The following is a 21,773-nucleotide window of genomic DNA, read 5'->3' on the forward strand; positions in this document are numbered from 1 at the left end:
ATGACCTCACTTAGTTGTATTGAAAGTCTCATTAGTAAGGAAGCATATATGAATTTTCTGAGTCAATCCCTTAAGTAACTGTTTGGGGTTTTGATAGGTTATGTTAGGTTAAGTTTAGGGTATCTTCAAACACATGATAGCCAGCACTTTACAGTATAAATCAACAAAGAATGACCTCACTTAGTTGTATAGAAAGTCTCATTAGTAAGGAAGCATATATGAATTTTCTGAGTCAAGACCTATAGTAACTGTTTGGGGTTTTGATAGGTTATGTTAGGTTAAGTTTAGGGTATCTTCAAACACATGATAGCCAGCACTTTACAGTATAAATCAACAAAGAATGACCTCACTTAGTTGTATAGAAAGTCTCATTAGTAAGGAAGCATATATGAATTTTCTGAGTCAAGACCTATAGTAACTGTTTGGGGTTTTGATAGGTTATGTTAGGTTAAGTTTAGGGTATCTTCAAACACATGATAGCCAGCACTTTACAGTATATATCAACAAAGAATGACCTCACTAAGTTGTATTCAAAGTCTCATTAGTAAGGAAGCATATATGAATTTTCTGAGTCAATCCATATAGTAACTGTTTGGGGTTTTGATAGGTTATGTTAGGTTAAGTTTAGGGTATCTTCAAACACATGATAGCCAGCACTTTACAGTATAAATCAACAAAGAATGACCTCACTTAGTTGTATTGAAAGTCTCATTAGTAAGGAAGCATATATGAATTTTCTGAGTCAAGACCTATAGTAACTGTTAGTGGTTTTGATAGGTTATGTTAGGTTAAGTTTAGGGTATCTTCAAACACATGATAGCCAGCACTTTACAGTATAAATCAACAAAGAATGACCTCACTTAGTTGTATAGAAAGTCTCATTAGTAAGGAAGCATATATGAATTTTCTGAGTCAAGACCTATAGTAACTGTTTGGGGTTTTGATAGGTTATGTTAGGTTAAGTTTAGGGTATCTTCAAACACATGATAGCCAGCACTTTACAATATAAATCTACAAAGAATGACCTCACCTAGTTGTATTAAAAGTCTCATTAGTAAGGAAGCATATATGAATTTTCTGAGTCAAGACCTATAGTAACTGTTTGGGGTTTTGATAGGTTATGTTAGGTTAAGTTTAGGGTATCTTCAAACACATGATAGCCAGCACTTTACAGTATAAATCAACAAAGAATGACCTCACTTAGTTGTATAGAAAGTCTCATTACTAAGGAAGGAGATATGAATTTTCTGAGTCAAGACCTATTGTAACTGTTTGTGGTTTTGATAGTTTATGTTAGGTTAAGTTTAGGGTATCTTCAAACACATGATAGCCAGCTCTTTACAGTATAAATCAACCAAGAATGACCTCACTCAGTTGTATAGAAAGTCTCATTAGTAAGGAAGCATATATGAATTTTCTGAGTCAAGACCTATAGTAACTGTTTGGGGTTTTGATAGGTTATGTTAGGTTAAGTTTAGGGTATCTTCAAACACATGATAGCCAGCACTTTACAGTATATATCAACAAAGAATGACCTCACTTAGTTGTATAGAAAGTCTCATTAGTAAGGAAGCATATATGAATTTTCTGAGTCAAGACCTATAGTAACTGTTTGGGGTTTTGATAGGTTATGTTAGGTTAAGTTTAGGGTATCTTCAAACACATGATAGCCAGCACTTTACAGTATAAATCAACAAAGAATGACCTCACTTAGTTGTATAGAAAGTCTCATTAGTAAGGAAGCATATATGAATTTTCTGAGTCAATCCATATAGTAACTGTTTTGGGTTTGATAGGTTATGTTAGGTTAAGTTTAGGGTATCTTCAAACACATGATAGCCAGCACTTTACAGTATAAATCAACAAAGAATGACCTCACTTAGTTGTATTGAAAGTCTCATTAGTAAGGAAGCATATATGAATTTTCTGAGTCAAGACCTATAGTAACTGTTTGGGGTTTTGATAGGTTATGTTAGGTTAAGTTTAGGGTATCTTCAAACACATGATAGCCAGCACTTTACAGTATAAATCAACAAAGAATGACCTCACTTAGTTGTATAGAAAGTCTCATTAGTAAGGAAGCATATATGAATTTTCTGAGTCAAGACCTATAGTAACTGTTTGGGGTTTTGATAGGTTATGTTAGGTTAAGTTTAGGGTATCTTCAAACACATGATAGCCAGCACTTTACAGTATAAATCAACAAAGAATGACCTCACTTAGTTGTATAGAGAGTCTCATTAGTAAGGAAGCATATATGAATTTTCTGAGTTAATCCATATATAGTAACTGTTTGGGGTTTTGATAGGTTATGTTAGGTTAAGTTTAGGGTATCTTCAAACACATGATAGCCAGCACTTTACAGTATAAATCAACAAAGAATGACCTCACTTAGTTGTATAGAAAGTCTCATTAGTAAGGAAGCATATATGAATTTTCTGAGTCAAGACCTATAGTAACTGTTTGGGGTTTTGATAGGTTATGTTAGGTTAAGTTTAGGGTATCTTCAAACACATGATAGCCAGCACTTTACAGTATAAATCAACAAAGAATGACCTCACATAGTTGTATAGAAAGTCTCATTAGTAAGGAAGCATATATGAATTTTCTGAGTCAAGACCTATAGTAACTGTTTGGGGTTTTGATAGGTTATGTTAGGTTAAGTTTAGGGTATCTTCAAACACATGATAGCCAGCACTTTACAGTATAAATCAACAAAGAATGACCTCACTTAGTTGTATAGAAAGTCTCATTAGTAAGGAAGCATATATGAATTTTCTGAGTCAAGACCTATAGTAACTGTTTGGGGTTTTGATAGGTTATGTTAGGTTAAGTTTAGGGTATCTTCAAACACATGATAGCCAGCACTTTACAGTATAAATCAACAAAGAATGACCTCACTTAGTTGTATAGAAAGTCTCATTAGTAAGGAAGCATATATGAATTTTCTGAGTCAAGACCTATAGTAACTGTTTGGGGTTTTGATAGGTTATGTTAGGTTAAGTTTAGGGTATCTTCAAACACATGATAGCCAGCACTTTACAGTATAAATCAACAAAGAATGACCTCACTTAGTTGTATAGAAAGTCTCATTAGTAAGGAAGCATATATGAATTTTCTGAGTCAAGACCTATAGTAACTGTTTGGGGTTTTGATAGGTTATGTTAGGTTAAGTTTAGGGTATCTTCAAACACATGATAGCCAGCACTTTACAGTATATATCAACAAAGAATGACCTCACTTAGTTGTATTGAAAGTCTCATTAGTAAGGAAGCATATATGAATTTTCTGAGTCAATCCATATAGTAACTGTTTGGGGTTTTGATAGGTTATGTTAGGTTAAGTTTAGGGTATCTTCAAACACATGATAGCCAGCACTTTACAGTATAAATCAACAAAGAATGACCTCACTTAGTTGTATTGAAAGTCTCATTAGTAAGGAAGCATATATGAATTTTCTGAGTCAAGACCTATAGTAACTGTTTGGGGTTTTGATAGGTTATGTTAGGTTAAGTTTAGGGTATCTTCAAACACATGATAGCCAGCACTTTACAGTATAAATCAACAAAGAATGACCTCACTTAGTTGTATAGAAAGTCTCATTAGTAAGGAAGCATATATGAATTTTCTGAGTCAATCCATATAGTAACTGTTTGGGGTTTTGATAGGTTATGTTAGGTTAAGTTTAGGGTATCTTCAAACACATGATAGCCAGCACTTTACAGTATATATCAACAAAGAATGACCTCACTTAGTTGTATAGAAAGTCTCATTAGTAAGGAAGCATATATGAATTTTCTGAGTCAAGACCTATAGTAACTGTTTGGGGTTTTGATAGGTTATGTTAGGTTAAGTTTAGGGTATCTTCAAACACATGATAGCCAGCACTTTACAGTATAAATCAACAAAGAATGACCTCACTTAGTTGTATAGAAAGTCTCATTAGTAAGGAAGCATATATGAATTTTCTGAGTCAAGACCTATAGTAACTGGTTTGGGGTATGATAGGTTATGTTAGGTTAAGTTTAGGGTATCTTCAAACACATGATAGCCAGCACTTTACAGTATAAATCAACAAAGAATGACCTCACTTAGTTGTATAGAAAGTCTCATTAGTAAGGAAGCATATATGAATTTTCTGAGTCAAGACCTATAGTAACTGTTTGGGGTTTTGATAGGTTATGTTAGGTTAAGTTTAGGGTATCTTCAAACACATGATAGCCAGCACTTTACAGTATAAATCAACAAAGAATGACCTCACTTAGTTGTATAGAAAGTCTCATTAGTAAGGAAGCATATATGAATTTTCTGAGTCAAGACCTATAGTAACTGTTTGGGGTTTTGATAGGTTATGTTAGGTTAAGTTTAGGGTATCTTCAAACACATGATAGCCAGCACTTTACAGTATAAATCAACAAAGAATGACCTCACTTAGTTGTATAGAAAGTCTCATTAGTAAGGAAGCATATATGAATTTTCTGAGTCAATCCATATAGTAACTGTTTGGGGTTTTGATAGGTTATGTTAGGTTAAGTTTAGGGTATCTTCAAACACATGATAGCCAGCACTTTACAGTATAAATCAACAAAGAATGACCTCACTTAGTTGTATAGAAAGTCTCATTAGTAAGGAAGCATATATGAATTTTCTGAGTCAATCCATATAGTAACTGTTTGGGGTTTTGATAGGTTATGTTAGGTTAAGTTTAGGGTATCTTCAAACACATGATAGCCAGCACTTTACAGTATAAATCAACAAAGAATGACCTCACTTAGTTGTATAGAAAGTCTCGTTAGTAAGGAAGCATATATGAATTTTCTGAGTCAAGACCTATAGTAACTCTTTGGGTTTTGATAGGCTATGTTAGGTTAAGAATAGGATATCTTCGAACACATGATAGCCAGCACTGTACAGTATAAATCAACAAAGAATGACCTCACTTAGTTGTATAGAAAGTCTCATTAGTAAGGAAGCATATATGAATTTTCTGAGTCAAGACCTATAGTAACTGTTTGGGGTTTTGATAGGTTATGTTAGGTTAAGTTTAGGGTATCTTCAAACACATGATAGCCAGCACTTTACAGTATAAATCAACAAAGAATGACCTCACTTAGTTGTATAGAAAGTCTCATTAGTAAGGAAGCATATATGAATTTTCTGAGTCAATCCATATAGTAACTGTTTGGGGTTTTGATAGGTTATGTTAGGTTAAGTTTAGGGTATCTTCAAACACATGATAGCCAGCACTTTACAGTATATATCAACAAAGAATGACCTCACTTAGTTGTATAGAAAGTCTCATTAGTAAGGAAGCATATATGAATTTTCTGAGTCAATCCATATAGTAACTGTTTTGGGTTTTGATAGGTTATGTTAGGTTAAGTTTAGGGTATCTTCAAACACATGATAGCCAGCACTTTACAGTATAAATCAACAAAGAATGACCTCACTTAGTTGTATAGAAAGTCTCATTAGTAAGGAAGCATATATGAATTTTCTGAGTCAAGACCTATAGTAACTGTTTGTGGTTTTGATAGGTTATGTTAGGTTAAGTTTAGGGTATCTTCAAACACATGATAGCCAGCACTTTACAGTATAAATCAACAAAGAATGACCTCACTTAGTTGTATTGAAAGTCTCATTAGTAAGGAAGCATATATGAATTTTCTGAGTCAAGACCTATAGTAACTGTTTGGGGTTTTGATAGGTTATGTTAGGTTAAGTTTGGGTATCTTCAAACACATGATAGCCAGCACTTTACAGTATAAATCAACAAAGAATGACCTCACTTAGTTGTATTGAAAGTCTCATTAGTAAGGAAGCATATATGAATTTTCTGAGTCAAGACCTATAGTAACTGTTTGGGGTTTTGATAGGTTATGTTAGGTTAAGTTTGGGTATCTTCAAACACATGATAGCCAGCACTTTACAGTATATATCAACAAAGAATGACCTCACTTAGTTGTATAGAAAGTCTCATTAGTAAGGAAGCATATATGAATTTTCTGAGTCAAGACCTATAGTAACTGTTTGGGGTTTTGATAGGTTATGTTAGGTTAAGTTTAGGGTATCTTCAAACACATGATAGCCAGCACTTTACAGTATAAATCAACAAAGAATGACCTCACTTAGTTGTATAGAAAGTCTCATTAGTAAGGAAGCATATATGAATTTTCTGAGTCAATCCATATGGTAACTGTTTGGGGGTTTTGATAGGTTATGTTAGGTTAAGTTTAGGGTATCTTCAAACACATGATAGCCAGCACTTTACAGTATAAATCATCAAAGAATGACCTCACTAAGTTGTATTCAAAGTCTCATTAGTAAGGAAGCATATATGAATTTTCTGAGTCAAGACCTATAGTAACTGTTTGGGGTTTTGATAGGTTATGTTAGGTTAAGTTTAGGGTATCTTCAAACACATGATAGCCAGCACTTTACAGTATAAATCAACAAAGAATGACCTCACTAAGTTGTATTGAAAGTCTCATTAGTAAGGAAGCATATATGAATTTTCTGAGTCAATCCATATAGTAACTGTTTGGGGTTTTGATAGGTTATGTTAGGTTAAGTTTAGGGTATCTTCAAACACATGATAGCCAGCACTTTACAGTATAAATCAACAAAGAATGACCTCACTTAGTTGTATAGAAAGTCTCATTAGTAAGGAAGCATATATGAATTTTCTGAGTCAAGACCTATAGTAACTGTTTGGGGTTTTGATAGGTTATGTTAGGTTAAGTTTAGGGTATCTTCAAACACATGATAGCCAGCACTTTACAGTATGAATCAACAAAGAATGACCTCACTTAGTTGTATTGAAAGTCTCATTAGTAAGGAAGCATATATGAATTTTCTGAGTCAAGACCTATAGTAACTGTTTGGGGTTTTGATAGGTTATGTTAGGTTAAGTTTAGGGTATCTTCAAACACATGATAGCCAGCACTTTACAGTATATCAACAAAGAATGACCTCACTTAGTTCTATAGAAAGTCTCATTAGTAAGGAAGCATATATGAATTTTCTGAGTCAATCCATATATAGTAAATGTTTTTTGTTTTGATAGGTTATGTTAGGTTAAGTTTAGGGTATCTTCAAACACATGATAGCCAGCACTTTACAGTATATATCAACAAAGAATGACCTCACTTAGTTGTATAGAAAGTCTCATTAGTAAGGAAGCATATATGAATTTTCTGAGTCAATCCATATAGTAACTGTTTGGGGGTTTTGATAGGTTATGTTAGGTTAAGTTTAGGGTATCTTCAAACACATGATAGCCAGCACTTTACAGTATAAATCAACAAAGAATGACCTCACTTAGTTGTATTGAAAGTCTCATTAGTAAGGAAGCATATATGAATTTTCTGAGACAAGACCTATAGTAACTGTTTGTGGTTTTGATAGGTTATGTTAGGTTAAGTTTAGGGTATCTTCAAACACATGATAGCCAGCACTTTACAGTATAAATCAACAAAGAATGACCTCACTTAGTTGTATAGAAAGTCTCATTAGTAAGGAAGCATATATGAATTTTCTGAGTCAAGACCTATAGTAACTGTTTGGGGTTTTGATAGGTTATGTTAGGTTAAGTTTAGGGTATCTTCAAACACATGATAGCCAGCACTTTACAGTATAAATCAACAAAGAATGACCTCACTTAGTTGTATAGAAAGTCTCATTAGTAAGGAAGCATATATGAATTTTCTGAGTCAAGACCTATAGTAACTGTTTGGGGTTTTGATAGGTTATGTTAGGTTAAGTTTGGGTATCTTCAAACACATGATAGCCAGCACTTTACAGTATAAATCAACAAAGAATGACCTCACTTAGTTGTATAGAAAGTCTCATTAGTAAGGAAGCATATATGAATTTTCTGAGTCAATCCATATAGTAACTGTTTGGGGTTTTGATAGGTTATGTTAGGTTAAGTTTAGGGTATCTTCAAACACATGATAGCCAGCACTTTACAGTATATATCAACAAAGAATGACCTCACTTAGTTGTATAGAAAGTCTCATTAGTAAGGAAGCATATATGAATTTTCTGAGTCAAGACCTATAGTAACTGTTTGGGGTTTTGATAGGTTATGTTAGGTTAAGTTTAGGGTATCTTCAAACACATGATAGCCAGCACTTTACAGTATATATCAACAAAGAATGACCTCACTTAGTTGTATTGAAAGTCTCATTAGTAAGGAAGCATATATGAATTTTCTGAGACAAGACCTATAGTAACTGTTAGTGGTTTTGATAGGTTATGTTAGGTTAAGTTTAGGGTATCTTCAAACACATGATAGCCAGCACTTTACAGTATAAATCAACAAAGAATGACCTCACTTAGTTGTATAGAAAGTCTCATTAGTAAGGAAGCATATATGAATTTTCTGAGTCAAGACCTATAGTAACTGTTTGGGGTTTTGATAGGTTATGTTAGGTTAAGTTTAGGGTATCTTCAAACACATGATAGCCAGCACTTTACAGTATAAATCAACAAAGAATGACCTCACTTAGTTGTATAGAAAGTCTCATTAGTAAGGAAGCATATATGAATTTTCTGAGTCAATCCATATAGTAACTGTTTGGGGTTTTGATAGGTTATGTTAGGTTAAGTTTAGGGTATCTTCAAACACATGATAGCCAGCACTTTACAGTATATATCAACAAAGAATGACCTCACTTAGTTGTATAGAAAGTCTCATTAGTAAGGAAGCATATATGAATTTTCTGAGACAAGACCTATAGTAACTGTTTGGGGTTTTGATAGGTTATGTTAGGTTAAGTTTAGGGTATCTTCAAACACATGATAGCCAGCACTTTACAGTATAAATCAACAAAGAATGACCTCACTTAGTTGTATAGAAAGTCTCATTAGTAAGGAAGCATATATGAATTTTCTGAGTCAAGACATATAGTAACTGTTTGGGGTTTTGATAGGTTATGTTAGGTTAAGTTTAGGGTATCTTCAAACACATGATAGCCAGCACTTTACAGTATAAATCAACAAAGAATGACCTCACTTAGTTGTATAGAAAGTCTCATTAGTAAGGAAGCATATATGAATTTTCTGAGTCAATCCATATAGTAACTGTTTGGGGTTTTGATAGGTTATGTTAGGTTAAGTTTAGGTTATCTTCAAACACATGATAGCCAGCACTTTACAGTATAAATCAACAAAGAATGACCTCACTTAGTTGTATAGAAAGTCTCATTAGTAAGGAAGCATATATGAATTTTTTGAGTCAATCCATATATAGTAACTTTTGGGTTTTGATAGGTTATGTTAGGTTAAGTTTAGGGTATCTTCAAACACATGATAGCCAGCACTTTACAGTATAAATCAACAAAGAATGACCTCACTTAGTTGTATAGAAAGTCTCATTAGTAAGGAAGCATATATGAATTTTCTGAGTCAAGACCTATAGTAACTGTTTGGGGTTTTGATAGGTTATGTTAGGTTAAGTTTAGGGTATCTTCAAACACATGATAGCCAGCACTTTACAGTATAAATCAACAAAGAATGACCTCACTTAGTTGTATAGAAAGTCTCATTAGTAAGGAAGCATATATGAATTTTCTGAGTCAATCCATATAGTAACTGTTTGGGGTTAGGTTATGTTAGGTTAAGTTTAGGGTATCTTCAAACACATGATAGCCAGCACTTTACAGTATATATCAACAAAGAATGACCTCACTTAGTTGTATAGAAAGTCTCATTAGTAAGGAAGCATATATGAATTTTCTGAGTCAATCCATATAGTAACTGTTTCGGGTTTTGATAGGTTAAGTTTTGGGTATCTTCAAACACATGATAGCCAGCACTTTACAGTATAAATCAACAAAGAATGACCTCACTTAGTTGTATAGAAAGTCTCATTAGTAAGGAAGCATATATGAATTTTCTGAGTCAATCCATATAGTAACTGTTTGGGGTTTTGATAGGTTATGTTAGGTTAAGTTTAGGGTATCTTCAAACACATGATAGCCAGCACTTTACAGTATGAATCAACAAAGAATGACCTCACTTAGTTGTATTGAAAGTCTCATTAGTAAGGAAGCATATATGAATTTTCTGAGTCAAGACCTATAGTAACTGTTAGTGGTTTTGATAGGTTATGTTAGGTTAAGTTTAGGGTATCTTCAAACACATGATAGCCAGCACTTTACAGTATGAATCAACAAAGAATGACCTCACTTAGTTGTATTGAAAGTCTCATTAGTAAGGAAGCATATATGAATTTTCTGAGACAAGACCTATAGTAACTGTTTGGGGTTTTGATAGGTTATGTTAGGTTAAGTTTAGGGTATCTTCAAACACATGATAGCCAGCACTTTACAGTATATATCAACAAAGAATGACCTCACTTAGTTGTATAGAAAGTCTCATTAGTAAGGAAGCATATATGAATTTTCTGAGTCAATCCATATAGTAACTGTTAGTGGTTTTGATAGGTTATGTTAGGTTAAGTTTAGGGTATCTTCAAACACATGATAGCCAGCACTTTACAGTATAAATCAACAAAGAATGACCTCACTTAGTTGTATAGAAAGTCTCATTAGTAAGGAAGCATATATGAATTTTCTGAGTCAATCCATATAGTAACTGTTTGGGGGTTTGATAGGTTATGTTAGGTTAAGTTTAGGGTATCTTCAAACACATGATAGCCAGCACTTTACAGTATATATCAACAAAGAATGACCTCACTTAGTTGTATAGAAAGTCTCATTAGTAAGGAAGCATATATGAATTTTCTGAGTCAATCCATATAATAACTGTTTCGGGTTTTGATAGGTTATGTTAGGTTAAGTTTAGGGTATCTTCAAACACATGATAGCCAGCACTTTACAGTATATATCAACAAAGAATGACCTCACTAAGTTGTATTCAAAGTCTCATTAGTAAGGAAGCATATATGAATTTTCTGAGTCAATCCATATAGTAACTGTTTGGGGGTTTGATAGGTTATGTTAGGTTAAGTTTAGGGTATCTTCAAACACATGATAGCCAGCACTTTACAGTATAAATCATCAAAGAATGACCTCACTTAGTTGTATTGAAAGTCTCATTAGTAAGGAAGCATATATGAATTTTCTGAGTCAATCCATATAGTAACTGTTTGGGGTTTTGATAGGTTATGTTAGGTTAAGTTTAGGGTATCTTCAAACACATGATAGCCAGCACTTTACAGTATATCAACAAAGAATGACCTCACTTAGTTGTATAGAAAGTCTCATTAGTAAGGAAGCATATATGAATTTTCTGAGTCAAGACCTATAGTAACTGTTTGGGGTTTTGATAGGTTATGTTAGGTTAAGTTTAGGGTATCTTCAAACACATGATAGCCAGCACTTTACAGTATAAATCAACAAAGAATGACCTCACTTAGTTGTATAGAAAGTCTCATTAGTAAGGAAGCATATATGAATTTTCTGAGTCAATCCATATAGTAACTGTTTCGGGTTTTGATAGGTTATGTTAGGTTAAGTTTAGGGTATCTTCAAACACATGATAGCCAGCACTTTACAGTATATATCAACAAAGAATGACCTCACTTAGTTGTATAGAAAGTCTCATTAGTAAGGAAGCATATATGAATTTTCTGAGTCAAGACCTATAGTAACTGTTTGGGGTTTTGATAGGTTATGTTAGGTTAAGTTTAGGGTATCTTCAAACACATGATAGCCAGCACTTTACAGTATGAATCAACAAAGAATGACCTCACTTAGTTGTATTGAAAGTCTCATTAGTAAGGAAGCATATATGAATTTTCTGAGACAAGACCTATAGTAACTGTTTGGGGTTTTGATAGGTTATGTTAGGTTAAGTTTAGGGTATCTTCAAACACATGATAGCCAGCACTTTACAGTATAAATCAACAATGAATGACCTCACATAGTTGTATAGAAAGTCTCATTAGTAAGGAATCATATATGAATTTTCTGAGTCAAGACCTATAGTAACTGTTTGGGGTTTTGATAGGTTATGTTAGGTTAAGTTTAGGGTATCTTCAAACACATGATAGCCAGCACTTTACAGTATAAATCAACAAAGAATGACCTCACTTAGTTGTATAGAAAGTCTCATTAGTAAGGAAGCATATATGAATTTTCTGAGTCAATCCATATAGTAACTGTTTGGGGTTTTGATAGGTTATGTTAGGTTAAGTTTAGGGTATCTTCAAACACATGATAGCCAGCACTTTACAGTATAAATCAACAAAGAATGACCTCACTTAGTTGTATTGAAAGTCTCATTAGTAAGGAAGCATATATGAATTTTCTGAGTCAAGACCTATAGTAACTGTTAGTGGTTTTGATAGGTTATGTTAGGTTAAGTTTAGGGTATCTTCAAACACATGATAGCCAGCACTTTACAGTATAAATCATCAAAGAATTCCCTCACTTAGTTGTATAGAAAGTCTCATTAGTAAGGAAGCATATATGAATTTTCTGAGTCAATCCATATAGTAACTGTTTGGGGTTTTGATAGGTTATGTTAGGTTAAGTTTGGGTATCTTCAAACACATGATAGCCAGCACTTTACAGTATATATCAACAAAGAATGACCTCACTAAGTTGTATTCAAAGTCTCATTAGTAAGGAAGCATATATGAATTTTCTGAGTTAATCCATATATAGTAACTGTTTCGGGTTTTGATAGGTTATGTTTGGTTAAGTTTTGGGTATCTTCAAACACATGATAGCCAGCACTTTACAGTATAAATCAACAAAGAATGACCTCATTTAGTTGTATAGAAAGTCTCATTAGTAAGGAAGCATATATGAATTTTCTGAGTCAATCCATATAGTAACTGTTTGGGGTTTTGATAGGTTATGTTAGGTTAAGTTTAGGGTATCTTCAAACACATGATAGCCAGCACTTTACAGTATAAATCAACAAAGAATGACCTCACTTAGTTGTATAGAAAGTCTCATTAGTAAGGAAGCATATATGAATTTTCTGAGTCAATCCATATAGTAACTGTTTGGGGTTTTGATAGGTTATGTTAGGTTAAGTTTAGGGTATCTTCAAACACATGATAGCCAGCACTTTACAGTATGAATCAACAAAGAATGACCTCACTTAGTTGTATTGAAAGTCTCATTAGTAAGGAAGCATATATGAATTTTCTGAGACAAGACCTATAGTAACTGTTAGTGGTTTTGATAGGTTATGTTAGGTTAAGTTTAGGGTATCTTCAAACACATGATAGCCAGCACTTTACAGTATAAATCAACAAAGAATGACCTCACTTAGTTGTATAGAAAGTCTCATTAGTAAGGAAGCATATATGAATTTTCTGAGACAAGACCTATAGTAACTGTTTGGGGTTTTGATAGGTTATGTTAGGTTAAGTTTAGGGTATCTTCAAACACATGATAGCCAGCACTTTACAATATAAATCAACAAAGAATGACCTCACTTAGTTGTATAGAAAGTCTCATTAGTAAGGAAGCATATATGAATTTTCTGAGTCAATCCATATAATAACTGTTTGGGGTTTTGATAGGTTATGTTAGGTTAAGTTTAGGGTATCTTCAAACACATGATAGCCAGCACTTTACAGTATAAATCAACAAAGAATGACCTCACTTAGTTGTATTGAAAGTCTCATTAGTAAGGAAGCATATATGAATTTTCTGAGTCAATCCATATAGTAACTGTTTGGGGTTTTGATAGGTTATGTTAGGTTAAGTTTAGGGTATCTTCAAACACATGATAGCCAGCATTTTACAGTATATATCAACAAAGAATGACCTCACTTAGTTGTATAGAAAGTCTCATTAGTAAGGAAGCATATATGAATTTTCTGAGTCAAGACCTATAGTAACTGTTTGGGGTTTTGATAGGTTATGTTAGGTTAAGTTTAGGGTATCTTCAAACACATGATAGCCAGCACTTTACAGTATAAATCAACAAAGAATGACCTCACTTAGTTGTATAGAAAGTCTCATTAGTAAGGAAGCATATATGAATTTTCTGAGTCAATCCATATATAGTAACTGTTTTTTGTTTTGATAGGTTATGTTAGGTTAAGTTTAGGGTATCTTCAAACACATGATAGCCAGCACTTTACAGTATAAATCAACAATGAATGACCTCACATAGTGGTATAGAAAGTCTCATTAGTAAGGAAGCATATATGAATTTTCTGAGTCAATCCATATAGTAACTGTTTGGGGTTTTGATAGGTTATGTTAGGTTAAGTTTAGGGCATCTTCAAACACATGATAGCCAGCACTTTACAGTATATATCAACAAAGAATTCCCTCACTTAGTTGTAAAGAAAGTCTCATTAGTAAGGAAGCATATATGAATTTTCTGAGTCAAGACCTATAGTAACTGTTTGGGGTTTTGATAGGTTATGTTAGGTTAAGTTTAGGGTATCTTCAAACACATGATAGCCAGCACTTTACAGTATGAATCAACAAAGAATGACCTCATTTAGTTATATAGAAAGTCTCATAAGTAAGGAAGCATATATGAATTTTCTGAGTCAAGACCTATAGTAACTGTTTGGGGTTTTGATAGGTTATGTTAGGTTAAGTTTAGGGTATCTTCAAACACATGATAGCCAGCACTTTACAGTATAAATCAACAAAGAATGACCTCACTTAGTTGTATAGAAAGTCTCATTAGTAAGGAAGCATATATGAATTTTCTGAGACAAGACCTGTAGTAACTGTTAGTGGTTTTGATAGGTTATGTTAGGTTAAGTTTAAGGTATCTTCAAACACATGATAGGCAGCACTTTACAATATAAATCAACAAAGAATGACCTCACTTAGTTGTATAGAAAGTCTCGTTAGTAAGGAAGCATATATGAATTTTCTGTATCAAGATATATAGTAACTGTTTGGGGTTTTGATAGGTTATGTTAGGTTAAGTTTAGGGTATCTTCAAACACATGATAGCCAGCACTTTACAGTATAAATCAACAAAGAATGACCTCACATAGTTGTATAGAAAGTCTCATTAGTAAGGAAGCATATATGAATTTTCTGAGTCAAGACCTATAGTAACTGTTAGTGGTTTTGATAGGTTATGTTAGGTTAAGTTTAGGGTATCTTCAAACACATGATAGCCAGCACTTTACAGTATATATCAACAAAGAATGACCTCACTAAGTTGTATTCAAAGTCTCATTAGTAAGGAAGCATATATGAATTTTCTGAGTTAATCCATATATAGTAACTGTTTGGGGTTTTGATAGGTTATGTTAGGTTAAGTTTAGGGTATCTTCAAACACATGATAGCCAGCACTTTACAGTATAAATCAACAAAGAATGACCTCACTTAGTTGTATAGAGAGTCTTGTTAGTAAGGAAGCATATATGAATTTTCTGAGTCAATCCATATAGTAACTGTTTGGGGTTTTGATAGGTTATGTTAGGTTAAGTTTAGGGTATCTTCAAACACATGATAGCCAGCACTTTACAGTATGAATCAACAAAGAATGACCTCACTTAGTTATATTGAAAGTCTCATTAGTAAGGAAGCATATATGAATTTTCTGAGACAAGACCTATAGTAACTGTTAGTGGTTTTGATAGGTTATGTTAGGTTAAGTTTAGGGTATCTTCAAACACATGATAGCCAGCACTTTACAGTATAAATCAACAAAGAATGACCTCACTTAGTTGTATAGAAAGTCTCATTAGTAAGGAAGCATATATGAATTTTCTGAGTCAATCCATATAATAACTGTTTCAGGTTTTGATAGGTTATGTTAGGTTAAGTTTAGGGTATCTTCAAACACATGATAGCCAGCACTTTACAGTATGAATCAACAATGAATGACCTCACTTAGTTATATAGAAAGTCTCATAAGTAAGGAAGCATATATGAATTTTCTGAGTCAAGACCTATAGTAACTGTTTTGGGTTTTGATAGGTTATGTTAGGTTAGGTTTAGCGTATCTTCAAACACATGATAGCCAGCACTTTACAGTATGAATCAACAATGAATGACCTCACTTAGTTATATAGAAAGTCTCATAAGTAAGGAAGCATATATGAATTTTCTGAGTTAATCCATATAGTAACTGTTTGGGGTTTTGATAGGTTACGTTAGGTTAAGTTTAGGGTATCTTCAAACACATGATAGCCAGCACTTTACAGTATATATCAACAAAGAATGACCTCACTAAGTTGTATTCAAAGTCTCATTAGTAAGGAAGCATATATGAATTTTCTGAGTTAATCCATATATAGTAACTGTTTCGGGTTTTGATAGGTTATGTTAGGTTAAGTTTAGGGTATCTTCAAACACATGATAGCCAGCACTTTACAATATAAATCATCAAAGAATTCCCTCACTTAGTTGTATAGAAATTCTCATTAGTAAGGAAGCATATATGAATTTTCTGAGTTAATCCATATATAGTAACTGTTTGGGGTTTTTGATAGGTTATGTTAGGTTAAGTTTAGGGTATCTTCAAACACTTGATAGCCAGTATTTTACAGTATATATCAACAAAGAATGACCTCACTTAGTTCTATAGAAAGTCTCACTAGTAAGGAAGCATATATGAATTTTCTGAGTCAATCCATATATAGTAAATGTTTTTTGTTTTGATAGGTTATGTTAGGTTAAGTTTAGGGTATCTTCAAACACATGATAGCCAGCACTTTACAGTATAAATCAACAAAGAATGACCTCACTTAGTTGTATAGAAAGTCTCATTAGTAAGGAAGCATATATGAATTTTCTGAGTCAAGACCTATAGTAACTGTTTGGGGTTTTGATAGGTTATGTTAGGTTAAGTTTAGGGTATCTTCAAACACATGATAGCCAGCACTTTACAGTATGAATCAACAAAGAATGACCTCACTTAGTTGTATTGAAAGTCTCATTAGTAAGGAAGCATATATGAATTTTCTGAGTCAATCCATATAGTAACTGTTTGGGGATTTGATAGGTTATGTTAGGTTAAGTTTAGGGTATCTTCAAACACATGATAGCCAGCACTTTACAGTATGAATCAACAAAGAATAACCTCACTTAGTTCTATAGAAAGTCTCATTAGTAAGGAAGCATATATGAAGTTTCTGAGTCAAGACCTATAGTAGGGTCGTGTGGTCACGACCCGGACAAGGTCTCGACCCGGACAGTCTTGATTAACCAATGAACGATCGAGCCTAGGATGACGTCAGAGCTATGACGTATGAGGGAGGGCGGTCCTAACTAGACGCCATTTGCAAACCTCCCCGCCGACGCTCCGCTTGTAAGCATGGTAAGAATTTCGATTTTAAGAGGTCGCGGTCTTAATTTTCGGCATCAGGATATATTGTGCCATGACCACGAATAAGGCGTGATCAACTTGTGATAAGTTTTGTTATGTAATATAGCCATATTGGCATAAAATCAGTGATAATACGGAGTGCCTAAACAACAATGGACTCGTTTGGGGTGCCCGCTAGACAAAATTATGCCGTGTTCTCGACTCGGACAATTTTTGACAATTCATGCAAATTAAGTGTACTGGAAAAACCAATTAAAAAGTGAATGATTGCATAGTTCTTACAACTATAATGTACCATATGTAAAAGCCATGGAAAAGGGCTGAATGGGTGTTTGCCACGGCTAAATATCGAGTGATTTTTCAAAGTGTTTTATTGATGGAAGTGAATTATTTTAGCATTAATATGTGCCCCCATTAGTGTTTACTTCTCCAAATTGAAATATTTAACCTAGGCCAATTGTTTATATTTTTACGAATTTTTAAAAAATGATGTGGTGGTCTCGACTCGTGGACAGTGTGTGATGTCCGAGTCGAGAACACGGAGGTATAGTAAGATTTTTTTTTTTAAATGACTCTGTCAATCACTCTCATTTTAACCTAAAACCAATATTACTATATATTAACATACGATACGAAAGAAAAAAGGCGTAGTTTTTAGAATTCAGGTTTTTTTTTTTATATTATATATTTATTATTACATTATTATTTGAACCAATTGTTTTATTCCACCTTTCAGTGTCATGTTCTGGATGTTCTTAGTAAGAAAAATATAAAACATTGGTGTAAGTGTTTTTTGGTGGACCATCCGTCCGTCCGGTTGAGACCACAACCCCGTCCGTCGTGAACACGCGGTCTCGACCCGGACAGAGAATTCTGATTCTGGATTTAAAACGGCTGTAAAACCAATACTATGATATCTACAGATATGAAACTCATAGCATAAGATGGGGAATTAGTTAAGCTTTCTTTTAAGCACAAAATCTCTCCTGTAGCTCAATAACTTTTTTTTTTATGAATATTATTCACTTTACTGTCCGGGTCGTGAACACATCACCCTAACTGTTTGGGGTTTTGATAGGATATGTTAGGTTAAGTTTAGGGTATCTTCAAATACATGATAGCCAGCACTTTACAGTATAAATCATCAAAGAATTCCCTCACTTAGTTATATAGAAAGTCTCATTAGTAAGGAAGCATATATGAATTTTCTGAGTCAATCCATATAGTAACTGTTTCGGGTTTTGATTGGTTATGTTAGGTTAAGTTTAGGGTATCTTCAAACACATGATAGCCAGCATTTTACAGTATAAATCAACAAAGAATGACCTCACTTAGTTGTATAGAAAGTCTCATTAGTAAGGAAGCATATATGAATTTTCTGAGTCAAGACCTATAGTAACTGTTTGGGGTTTTGATAGGTTATGTTAGGTTAAGTTTAGGGTATCTTCAAACACATGATAGCCAGCACTTTACAGTATAAATCAACAAAGAATGACCTCACTTAGTTGTATAGAGAGTCTTGTTAGTAAGGAAGCATATATGAATTTTTTGAGTCAATCCATATATAGTAACTTTTGGGTTTTGATAGGTTATGTTAGGTTAAGTTTAGGGTATCTTCAAACACATGATAGCCAGCACTTTACAGTATATATCAACAAAGAATGACCTCACTTAGTTCTATAGAAAGTCTCATTAGTAAGGAAGCATATATGAATTTTCTGAGTCAAGACCTGTAGTAACTGTTTGGGGTTTTGATAGGTTATGTTAGGTTAAGTTTAGGGTATCTTCAAACACATGATAGCCAGCACTTTACAGTATGAATCAACAAAGAAAGACCTCACTTAGTTGTATTGAAAGTCTCATTAGTAAGGAAGCATTTATGAATTTTCTGAGACAAGACCTATAGTAACTGTTTGGGGTTTTGATAGGTTATGTTAGGTTAAGTTTAGGGTATCTTCAAACACATGATAGCCAGCACTTTACAGTATAAATCAACAAAGAATGACCTCACTTAGTTGTATAGAAAGTCTCATTAGTAAGGAAGCATATATGAATTTTCTGAGTCAAGACCTATAGTAACTGTTTGGGGTTTTGATAGGTTAAGTTTAGGGTATCTTCAAACACATGATAGCCAGCACTTTACAGTATAAATCAACAAAGAATGACCTCACTTAGTTATATAGAAAGTCTCATAAGTAAGGAAGCATATATGAATTTTCTGAGTCAATCCATATAGTAACTGTTTGACGTTTTGATAGGTTAAGTTTAGGGTATCTTCAAACACATGATAGCCAGCACTTTACAGTATATATCAACAAAGAATGACCTCACTTAGTTCTATAGAAAGTCTCATTAGTAAGGAAGTATATATGAATTTTCTGAGTCAATCCCTTAAGTAACTGTTTGGGGTTTTGATAGGTTATGTTAGGTTAAGTTTAGGGTATCTTCAAACACATGATAGCCAGCACTTTACAGTATGAATCAACAAAGAAAGACCTCACTTAGTTCTATAGAAAGTCTCACTAGTAAGGAAGCATATATGAATTTTCTGAATCAATCCATATAGTAACTGTTTGGGGTTTTGATAGGTTCTGTTAGGTTAAGTTTAGGGTATCTTCAAACACATGATAGCCAGCACTTTACAGTATATATCAACAAAGAATGACCTCACTAAGTTGTATTCAAAGTCTCATTAGTAAGGAAGCATATATGAATTTTCTGAGTCAATCCATATAGTAACTGTTTGGGGTTTTGATAGGTTATGTTAGGTTAAGTTTAGGGTATCTTCAAACACATGATAGCCAGCACTTTACAGTATAAATCAACAAAGAATGACCTCACTTAGTTGTATAGAGAGTCTTGTTAGTAAGGAAGCATATATGAATTTTTTGAGTCAATCCATATATAGTAACTTTTGGGTTTTGATAGGTTATGTTAGGTTAGGTTTAGCGTATCTTCAAACACATGATAGCCAGCACTTTACAGTATAAATCAACAAAGAATGACCTCACTTAGTTGTATAGAAAGTCTCGTTAGTAAGGAAGCATATATGAATTTTCTGAGTTAATCCATATAGTAACTGTTTCGGGTTTTGATAGGTTATGTTAGGTTAAGTTTAGGATATCTTCAAACACATGATAGCCAGCACTTTACAGTATATATCAACAAAGAATGACCTCACTTAGTTGTATAGAAAGTCTCATTAGTAAGGAAGCATATATGAATTTTCTGAGTCAATCCATATAATAACTGTTTGGGGTTTTGATAGGTTATGTTAGGTTAAGTTTAGGGTATCTTCAAACACATGATAGCCAGCACTTTACAGTATGAATCAACAAAGAATGGCCTCACTTAGTTGTATAGAAAGTCTCATTAGTAAGGAAGCATATATGAATTTTCTGAGTCAATCCATATAATAACTGTTTGGGGTTTTGATAGGTTATGTTAGGTTAAGTTTAGGGTATCTTCAAACACATGATAGCCAGCACTTTACAGTATAAATCATCAAAGAATTCCCTCACTTAGTTGTATAGAAAGTCTCATTAGTAAGGAAGCATATATGAATTTTCTGAGACAAGACCTATAGTAACTGTTAGTGGTTTTGATAGGTTATGTTAGGTTAAGTTTAGGGTATCTTCAAACACATGATAGCCAGCACTTTACAGTATATATCAACAAAGAATGACCTCACTTAGTTGTATAGAAAGTCTCATTAGTAAGGAAGCATATATGAATTTTCTGAGTCAAGACCTATAGTAACTGTTTGGGGTTTTGATAGGTTATGTTAGGTTAAGTTTAGGGTATCTTCAAACACATGATAGCCAGCACTTTACAGTATATATCAACAAAGAATGACCTCACTAAGTTGTATTCAAAGTCTCATTAGTAAGGAAGCATATATGAATTTTCTGAGTTAATCCATATATAGTAACTGTTTGGGGTTTTGATAGGTTATGTTAGGTTAAGTTTAGGGTATCTTCAAACACATGATAGCCAGCACTTTACAGTATATATCAACAAAGAATGACCTCACTTAGTTGTATAGAAAGTCTCATTAGTAAGGAAGCATATATGAATTTTCTGAGTCAATCCATATAATAACTGTTTGGGGTTTTGATAGGTTATGTTAGGTTAAGTTTAGGGTATCTTCAAACACATGATAGCCAGCACTTTACAGTATGAATCAACAAAGAATGACCTCACTTAGTTGTATTGAAAGTCTCATTAGTAAGGAAGCATATATGAATTTTCTGAGACAAGACCTATAGTAACTGTTTTGGGTTTTGATAGGTTATGTTAGGTTAAGTTTAGGGTATCTTCAAACACATGATAGCCAGCACTTTACAGTATAAATCAACAAAGAATGACCTCACTTAGTTGTAAAGAAAGTCTCATTAGTAACAGGGCCGGATTAAGCTGGTGGGAGGCCTGGGGCCTACTCTGGTGGGAGGCCCCCTTTCCAACTCCCATTGCATACACCACAAACTATAGTCTAATTAATCTAATGGCCAAAATAGTGCAATACTAA

At 33.4% G+C, this 21,773-nt stretch overlaps 2 long non-coding RNA genes across 3 annotated transcripts; one reads left to right on the top strand and one right to left on the bottom strand.

Moving 5' to 3' along the window:
• Window positions 1-505: 505 nt before the first annotated feature.
• LOC126993464 (uncharacterized) lies at window positions 506-11,782 on the top strand. 2 transcript variants are annotated; one of them, XR_007747842.1, is made up of 3 exons: window positions 506-777; window positions 9,942-10,791; window positions 11,640-11,782. It is a non-coding gene; the product is annotated as an uncharacterized LOC126993464 (long non-coding RNA). The 2 variants fall into 2 exon arrangements; XR_007747841.1 differs by lacking the exon at window positions 506-777 and adding an exon at window positions 8,130-8,256.
• On the bottom strand, window positions 1,808-21,410 carry LOC126993463 (uncharacterized). Its single transcript, XR_007747840.1, has 8 exons — window positions 21,274-21,410; window positions 18,742-20,761; window positions 15,015-15,120; window positions 12,292-13,312; window positions 10,084-10,253; window positions 6,973-7,379; window positions 6,699-6,804; window positions 1,808-3,288 (listed from the first exon to the last, which is right to left on the bottom strand). It is a non-coding gene; the product is annotated as an uncharacterized LOC126993463 (long non-coding RNA).
• Window positions 21,411-21,773: the final 363 nt, after the last annotated feature.

This window comes from Eriocheir sinensis, unplaced genomic scaffold (assembly GCF_024679095.1).
Source record: "Eriocheir sinensis breed Jianghai 21 unplaced genomic scaffold, ASM2467909v1 Scaffold617, whole genome shotgun sequence".
Lineage (NCBI taxonomy): Eukaryota > Metazoa > Arthropoda > Malacostraca > Decapoda > Varunidae > Eriocheir > Eriocheir sinensis.